Source organism: Elephas maximus, chromosome 6 (assembly GCF_024166365.1).
Source record: "Elephas maximus indicus isolate mEleMax1 chromosome 6, mEleMax1 primary haplotype, whole genome shotgun sequence".
Lineage (NCBI taxonomy): Eukaryota > Metazoa > Chordata > Mammalia > Proboscidea > Elephantidae > Elephas > Elephas maximus.
Window position 1 is genome coordinate 84,706,694 of NC_064824.1, and position 9,895 is coordinate 84,716,588.

The following is a 9,895-nucleotide window of genomic DNA, read 5'->3' on the forward strand; positions in this document are numbered from 1 at the left end:
TATATCCTTCTTGGGTGGCGCAAGTAGTTAAGCACTCAACTACTAGCCAAAAGGTTGGCGGTTCAAACCCACACATAAAAACCTCAAAAGACAGGCCTGGTGATCTGCTTTCAAAAGGTAACATCCTTGAAAACCCTATGGAGTAAGTTCTACTCTGCACAATGCGGTCACTATGCGTACAAACTGAGTCAACAGCAACTAACATCAGCAATATTTCTTGGAGCCAACTTGTTTAAAAGTCAATGAATCAAACTGAATTCTTTACGTTTTTACACCATAACCTGGATTATGTAGCAATAACAACTAACACTAATTATATGCTTACCATGTGTCAGGCTCTCTGAGTGATTCACATGCATTATATCATTTAATCCTTTCAACAGCCCCATGAGCTAGGAGCAGTATAATTACTCCTTTTATATATAAAAACATAGATGCTTAAAACTATTCGGCAACTGCCTAAAGCCACCTACAGGTGTAAAGGAGCTGAGATTTAACCCACATATTTCTAAAAGTGGCATGGTGTTTCAGAGCTACAGTTGCTACCCAAAAGGTTGGTAGTTCAAATCCACTGCATGCTTCTTGGAAACCTTAGGGGGCAGTTCTACTCTGTCCTATAGGGTCGGAAGCAACTTCACAGCAACGGGTTTGGTTTGGTTTTATATCAGAGTAGAAAGAAGTAAAAAATTAGCTTTCAGTAAGAGAAAAATTAAACATTTAACTTGATAGTGTCTCTAGGAACCACCTACCACTTCAAAAGTTTTAAGATTCTGGGACAACGCCAGAGGTGTAACTAGGGTATGATGGGTATGGTAGGTATGGCAGGTATTGCACCAGCCCAGGGTGCATGGCACCACTGAGCAGTTTCTACTAACCCAGTATGGCCAGTGGTGTATCTGTGAAAAATGGCGCCTACGGAAAGCACTGAAATTGCACCCTTGTCCAAATACCTGACATTCTTCTTTTAGATAACTTTATCATAATATCAGCTCAAAAATACAAGTCAAGCTCCTTAATATTTTGATTATATTACCATGCTTGAAGAAGGACTTTTGGCCATACTGGGTTGAGAAACTGTTCAGTGGCACCACATTCCCAACCCCAAAACCAAACCCACTGCTGTGGAGTCGATCCTGACTCATAGCAACCCTATAGGACAGAGCAGACCTGCCCCAGAGAGTTTCCAAGGAGCACCTAGGTGGATTTGATTTGCCAACCTCTTGGTTAACAGCTGTAGGACTTAATCACTACGCCACCAGGGTTTCCCGACATACCTAGGGCTGGTTCTTTACCTAGATCAACACTGCTACTAGCTCTAAATCTAGCTGCATAGGTTATATGATGTTGGACTCATTAAATCAATGGTTCGCAAATGTATTCAGGTACAAACACCTAGAAATTATGATGTTCTTTGGGTAATAAGAAACATTAATACCTTTAATTTAAACAAAAAACTAGTGTTATGAATTGAATTATGTCCCCTAAAAATATGTGTTGTAAATCCTAACCTCTCTGCCTGTGGTTATAATCCCATTTGAGAATGGGTTGTCTTTGTTATGTATTAATGAAGCAGGATTAGTATAGGGTATATTTTGAGTCAATCACTTTTGAGATATAAAACAGATTAAACAAGCAAGCAGAGCAGAGACAGGGTAGAGACATGCCTAGCCACATGAAAACTGCCCAGGTGCACAAGCCCAGAAGAGACGAGGCCTTTCCTCCAGAGCCAACACGGAAAGCCTTCCCGTAGAGCTGGCACCCTGAATTTAGAATTCTAGCCTCCTCAACTGTGAGAAAATTAATATCTATTTGTTAATGCCACCCTCTTGTGGTATTTCTGTTACAACAACACCAGATAACTAATACAACTAGATATAATGTTTCAAACAGGAAATAAGACTGTATCTTATACCTCACAATTTGGGCTGTATACAAGAAACATTTTATTCATAAACTCTTTTTTTTTAGTTCATTTGTTTGGTGATCTCCTAGCTGAAAAATGCTAGCAATCCACTAATTTTTTAAGAACACATGTGAGGAAAAAAACTTAAAATTTAGAAAACTATGATTTTTCTGTGAATTAGAAAAATTTCATCAATTTTAGTTGTGTATCATCTTAGTTCAACTTGCTAAACCTTCCAATATGAGCATAATTGAGAACCACGGCAATATACGTTTATTAAGCATCTATTTAATATGCAAGGTGTTATAGGAAAACAAAGAAAAATATATAATCACTACTCTCAGTTTATACTCTGAAGAAAAAAAAATCCTCATAAGGTTTGTTTTCTAAGAATGTATAAATATTTTAAAAAATGTTTATGCTTGTAAAACCAAAAACCAAACCCAATGTTGTCAAGTTGATTCCAACTCATAGCGACCCTACAGGACAAAGTAGAACTGCCCCATATGGTTTCCAAGGAGTACCTGGTGGATTCAAACTGCCGACCTTTTGGTTAGCAGCCGAGCTCTTAACCACTACGCCACCAGGGTTTCCAAGATGACACTATTGTAACTACAGTGTAATTATCAGTGTAAAATAAAAACCTGTACATAGGTTACAAACCATGGGAAGCCTTTGAAGACGTTTAAGAAATAGGGTAACATAATCAAATGTGTTTATTAGAGGACTTACTTTCAGAGTTGTGCAGTGTGAAGAAACTGGAGCAAGAAAAACTACTTAAGGGCCTATTGCAATAGTCCAGATAGGATATGTGGCCCTGAAATAAGGTAGCGATGTAGGAAGCGGATAATTTGAAAGATACTTACGAGATGGAATCATTAGGACTTGCCTGGATTTGGAGGCTGAAGAAGGAGAAGGAACCAAAGATGACTTACCAAAATTTCCAGTTTTGTTACCTAGATGGAAGGTAGACAGTAGTTTTTATAGTAATTATATACATCTATTTATGAAAAGTTCTAAAGCAGGAGAGAATATTGGGTGGGGAGTAGAGGTGGGGAATAGGAAAAATTGACTAAAATGGGCAGTATAAACTGAAACAATATAAAGAGCAGACATTGTTGGGCTGAGGAAAGTATGGAATCCCTTGCATTGAATTCCAAGGGGCATGGGAAACCATCAGAAAGCTATTAGTAGGGGAAAGACATGATTGACGGGAATCGTGGGAAATGGTTATAGCTTCAATGAAGCAAAAATATTTGGAAATTGTACATCTTGATTTCTTGACAAATGCCATAACTATTATCATTGTGGCACCAAGAAATATTTGAAATAGGAACGGATAAGTCATCCACTTAAATCAACCACTTAGGAAAATTTTGTCAGTGTAGGCTGAAGTGAAGGTTTACAGAATTGAAACTCAAACTGACATGTTAAGAAATCTTACATGCTCTACTGAAATACTGGCAAATCTTTTTAATAGTTTATTATTTTGGAGGGAAGAAATGTCTTAAAGGAGATTGCCTATGTCAGAACCATTTTAAAATATCTAGATACTTAGATCAAAATACTTTCTAGTATGTACCACTGCAAACTACACAAATGTATCAGAAATTTATATGCCCAAACTAGTCTTTATGCCAAGATTTATTTTTTATATAAACTAAGTACTCTTGCCTGTGCTCATAACAGCAATGCCTACAGCATAGTTTGGTTCTTTATCAGTTAAGAGTTCTTAGTCGCAAACAACTAAAACCAACTGTAGCTTAAGTAAAAAAATGAACTTATTGCAAAGATTGCTCACAGAATCTGCAGAAAGACTGGAAAACAAACCTTAGAAAACAAGAGTTAATAGGCAACAAAGAATGTAACTAAGGTATAGTGTGGATCGTGTCACCGGCCTGCCACCATCAGACATGTGGCTATACTTAATCTTCTAATGCCATGAATAACTCCTCAGCTCTTTCTGGGCTGTAGTCTCACTCCCTTGAGAGTAAGAGCCTTGGGAATGGCTTTATTGGACAGGCAGATTCTGTCTGTCCAATCCTAGATAATGTACCTAGGCTCTGGCTTGTGAGAGAAAGGAGAAATAACTTGCCCCTTTAGCTTCTAAAGAGGGAATCTGAACACCCTGAGTAATCCCCTTCCTCACAGGAAGGGCCTTTGGATGTTGGTTAGAAAAAAAAAAAAAAAAATTTCCATTTCTCCCAGGGCTAGTGGCTCATGTTCAAGAAACATGTTCTCACGTCTTCTAACAGATGTAAAGTTTGGGGCATGTGCTAAATCCCAAGTGGTAAACTAACATCCTGTCTACCAAACAAACCATTTGACACTACTTTTCTTTAATTGATTTCCTTTATAGAGGGCATTTGCCTCAGATTTGACCCTGTTCCACTATCCCCTACTGTATTTCACTCGTTCTGATACACAAGTTTATATTCCTGCTTCCTCGGGGCATTTGAATTTGTAATCCCTGGACTACAACTTCTAAACTTTCTTTTATGGATGTTTAATTTGAATTATAAAGTCAATAAAAATAACAGGAGTAACCCACCTGGATCAGAGGAGAATGAAGAACACCAAGGTCACAAGGTAATTATGAGCCCAAGAGACAGAAAGGGCCACATGAACCAGAGACTACATTATCCTGAGACCAGAAGAACTGGTTGGTGCCTGGCCACAAGCGATGACTGCCCTGACAGGGAGCACAACAGACAACCCCTGAGGGAGCAGGAGAGCAGTGGGATGCAGACCCCAAATTCTCATAAAAAGACCAGACTTGATGGTCTGAGACTAGAAGAATCCTGGCGGTCATGGTCCCCAAACCTTCTGTTGGCCCAGGACAGGAACCATTCCTGAAGCCAACTCATCAGACATGGATTGGACTGGACAATGGGTTGGAAATGCTGATGAGGAGTGAGCTACTTGCATCAGGTGGACACTTGAGACGATGTTGGCATCTCCTGTCTGGAGGGGAGATGGGAGGGTACAGGGCGTTAGAAACTGGCAAAACAGCCATGAAAGGAGAGGCTGGAAGGAAGGAGCGGGCTTACTCCTTAGGGGGAGAGTAAGTGGGAGTATGTAGTAAGGTGTATATAAGTTTATACGTGAGAGAATGGCTTGATTTGTAAACTTTCACTTAAAGCACAATAAAAATTATTAAAAAAAATAAATAACGAGTACAGGGCATAGGATTCTTAATCCTGCTTCTATTTGCTGTAATGGGGACCACAAACAAGCATTTGTCTTACTTCAGAAAAGTGGATTGAATGATTTGGACTTCATTACTTCGAGGGTCTATGAAAAAATTAATGTATGAGGGGAGACAGCTATGACAGCAAGAACAATATTTAGAAATGTAAATTTTTATCCTCGAGGCAAAGATGAATCTCTTTTCTCTACCTGGATTACAACTTCAGGGCATAAACAAAAGCAAAGATCAAAGGCAGAAGGGGGTTAAAAAAAAAAAATCCACTACCATTGAGTCAATTCCGACTCCTAGCGACCCTACAGGACAGAGTAGAACTGCCCCATAGGGTTTCCAAAGAGCGCCTGTTGAATTCGAACTGCCAACCTTTTACTGAACAGCTGGACACTTAACCATGGTGCCACCAGGGCTCCAAAGGGAGTTAAGAACTATGAAACTGTAGTCACTATTACAACTTCATGTGATACTAGATTTTTTGTATTTTCATCATATTTGTTACCTATTAATTCATCAGTTTCATGATAATGATTACAAATAAAATTCTTCAAAATACAAAGGGCCCAAAGTGTATTTTTGAGGGTACTAAAAAGAGAAAGTTAAGGTGACTAAATTCCACTCCCACTGGTGGTATTAAAAGTAAGAATCCCCCAAGAATCAACTAGACTATAATGCTGAGTAAAGAGGAAGGCAGGGCGAATCCCTCAGTTCCCTGACAAAAATAATAACAAAAAATAAATAAGTAAGTAAATAAATAGAAGACGGAAGAGTCCATGAACCTGGGATAGGAGCCCATCTGAAAAAAATTTATTGAAGTTTAATATATGATTTGCAAATTTGGGTAACATTTCAACTAGGGATTCAAAAATGTCCCAAAGTTAAAAGAACTTTCAAAGATTCTTATACCCCATGGTATAGACATTGCCATGGAAACAGGCTGGAATAGTGTTTTGGGGGAGGCCTGGTGGCACAATGGTTAAGAGCTCATCTGCTAACCAAAAGGTAGCAGTTCGAATCTACCAGCTGCTCCTTGGAAACCCTATGGGGCGGTTCTACTCTGTCCTATAGGGTCACCATGAGTCAGAATCACCTCGATCACAACAGGTTTTTTTTTTTTTTTTTCAGTCTGACCTTGAAGTTTCTGCTTCTTAAAACTGCACATAAATAATTCTTCCAAAGAGACCAAAACCTAAGGCAAAATAGTCTTAGCAACCTACTTACTAGACTACTGTTTGACTTAAAGGTGACTTCAGGAAATGAGTTTTCTCAAAGCTCAAGGTTCAAAATATCATCTCAGGGAAATGGCCTAGGTGGGACGCTCCCAACTCCATGGACCCTAGAAATCTGAATTCCAGGGGAATTAAAACTGTTTCATATATACATCATGCATAAAGAAAGCAAAAGGTCATTAAAAAGACAGGAAAGGATAACTATGACACCAAGAGACAGAAAGGGCCACATGAACTGGAGACTTACATCATCCAGAGACCAGAAGAACTAGATGGTGCGCGGCCACAACCGATGACTGCCCTGACAGGGACCACAACAGACAACCCCTGAGGGAGCAGGAGAACAGTGGGATGCAGACCCCAAACTCTCATAAAAAGACCAGACTTAATGGTCTGACTGAGACTAGAAGAATCCCAGTGGTCATGGTCCCCAAACCTTCTGTTGGCCCAGGACAGGAACCATTCCCGAAGACAACTCATCAGACATGGAAGGGACTGGACAATGGGTTGGAGAGAGAAGATGATGAAGAGTGAACTACTTGTATGAGGTGGACACTTGAGACTGTGTTGGCATCTCCTGTCTGGAGGGGAGACGGGAGGGTAGAGGGGGTTAGAAACTGGCAAAGCATTCACAAAAGGACAGACTGAAGGGAGGGAGCGGGCTGACTCATTAGGGGGAGAGTAAGTGGGAGTATGTAGTAAGGTGTGTATAAGTTTATATGTGAGGGACTAGCTTGACTTGTAAACTTTCACTTAAAGCACAATAAAAATTATTTAAAAAAAAAAGACAGGAAAGAAAGAAAAGACCAAAATGGCTATCAGAAGATACTCTGAAACTTGCTCTTGAATGTAGAGTAGCTAAAGTGAATGGAAGAAATGACCACATAAAGGAGCTGAACAGATTTCAAGGGGCAGCTTAAGAAGACAAAGTAAAGTCTTATCATGAAATGTGCAAAGACCTGGAGTTAGAAAGCCAAAAAGGAAGGAAAAACACACTCAGCATTTCTCAAGCTGAAAGAACTGAAGAAAAAATCCAAGCCTCGAGTTACAATATTGAAGGATTCTATGGGCAAAATATTGAATGATGTGGGAAGCATCAAAAGAAGATGGAAAGAATACACAGAGATGTACCAAAAAGAATGGGCCGATGTTTAACCATTTCAGGAGGTAACACATCATCAAAAACTGATGGTACTGAAGAAGTCCAAGCTGCACTGATGGCACTGGCGAAAAACAAGGCTCAGGGAATTGAAGGAATACCAATTGAGATGTTTCATTTCAACTAACAGATCCAACACTGGAAACGCTCACTCGTCTATGCCAAGAAATTTGGAAGACCTGGCCAATGACTAGAAGAGATCCACATTTGTGTCCATTCCAAAGATAGATGATCCAACAGAATGCAGAAATTATCAAACAATATCATTAATAACATTAAAAAAAAAAAAGTAAAATCTTGCTGAAAATAATTCAAAAATGGTTGGAGCAGTACATCAACAGGGAACTGCCAAGAATTCAGGCATGATTCAGAAGAGGACTTGGAACAAGGGATATCACTGCTGATGTTAGATGGTTCCTGGCTGAAAGCAGAGAATACCAGAAAGATGTTTACCTGCATTTTATTGACTATATAAAGGCACTCAACTGTGTGGATCATAGCAAATTATGGATAACATTGCAAACAATGGGAATTCCAGAACACTTGATTGTGTTCATGCGGAACCTGGACACAGACCAAGAAGCAGTATTTCAAACAGAACAAGGGAATACTGAGTGGTTTAAAACCAGAAAAGGTGTGCATCTGGGTTGTATCCTTTCACCATACTTATTGCATCTGTATACTGAGCAAACAATCTAAGAAGCCAGATTATATGAAGAAGAACGCAGCATCAGGATTGGAGGAAAACTCATTAACAACCAGCAATATGCAGATGACACAACCTTACTTGCTCAAAGTGAAGACAACTTGAAGCACTTACTGAAGAAGATCAAAGACTACAGCCTTCAGTATGGATTACACCTGAATATAAAGCAAACAAAAATCCTCACAACAGGATCAATAAGCAACATCATAATAAACAGAGAAAATATTGAAGATGTTAATGATTTCATTTTATTTGGATACGCAATCAACACCCATGGAAGCAGTAGTAAAGAAATCAAAGGTCTTACTACATTGGGAAAATCTGCAAAAAACCTCTTTCAAGTGTTAAAAACCAAAGATGTCACTTCAAGGACTAAGGTGTGCCTGACCCAAGTCATGATAGCTTCAATTGGCTTATATGCATGCAAAAGCATGACAGTGAACAAAGGAGACCAAAGAAGAATTGATGCCTTTGAATTATGGTATTACACCATGGACTGCCAAAAGAATAAACACATCTGTCTTGGAAGAAGTATACCCAGAACGCTCCTTGGAAGCAAGGATGGCAAGACTTCATCTCGTGTACTTTGTTATCACAAGGGAGCAGTCCCTGGAGAAGGATATCATGCTCGGTAGAGAGTCAGCAAAAAAGAGGAAGACTTTGACCAGATGGATTGACACAGTGGCTGCAACAATGAGATCAAACACAGCAACAATCGTGAGGATGGCACAGGACCAGGCAGTGTTTGGTTCTGTTGTACATAGAGTAGCTACAAGTGTGAACCAACTCTGCAGCACCTAGCAACACACACACACACACAATTCACTGACATTATCTTATGTGGGAAGTTACTGAACAAATAGTCAATTTTAATTAAAGGGGTTTGATAGTTTTCTCCTTATATATATGCAAAAAAATAAAGATTAAAAACCCTTATCTAAAAAAATTAAAGTCACTGATAAGGGATATTAACAGTCCATAAAAATCATTTTAGAATATGTGTATTTCAAAGCAAAATAAAGTTTTAGAATATGTGTTTATTATCAGAAAATGAGGTAAAGATGTAATGGCTATTTCCTGCTGGCCCCAGAGCAGTGGTTAAAGTGCTCCACAGCTAATCCACCAACAAGGATGTGGCAGACTGCTTCCATAAACAGTTACAGCCTTAGAAACCCCAGAGGGCATTTCTACTCTGTTTTATAGGGTCGCTGTGGGTCATAATCAGCTCCACAGCAGTAGGTTTGGTTTTGGGGTTTTTATTCCTAAAAAAGGCTACTCCACCTTTTTGAAAGCTTGGGACAAGTGAAAACCATGCTCAAAGAAAGTTTAATTTCAGCTCATAAGGGGCTTTTTAGGGATCATTTATACCTTCCTGAAGTCTGGAGATAACGTGCTAAATACTCAAAACAGCTCAGGTGCGCTCTTCTCTGGAATGCCATCCCTGGCACTCTTTAAACCCACTGCAACCAGTCGATACCTGCTGATAGCGACCTTGTAGGACAGAATAGAACTGTTCATAGGGTTTCTGAAGCTGTAAATCTTTACAGAAGCTGACTGCCACATCTTTCTCCCCAGAAGAGGCTGGTAGGTTCCAACCGCTGACCTTTCGGTTAACAATCAATCGCTTTTAACTACTGCGCCACCAGGGATCCTGCTGACACTCTTCAGAATCCTTCAAATGAAAGGAAATCTCCAT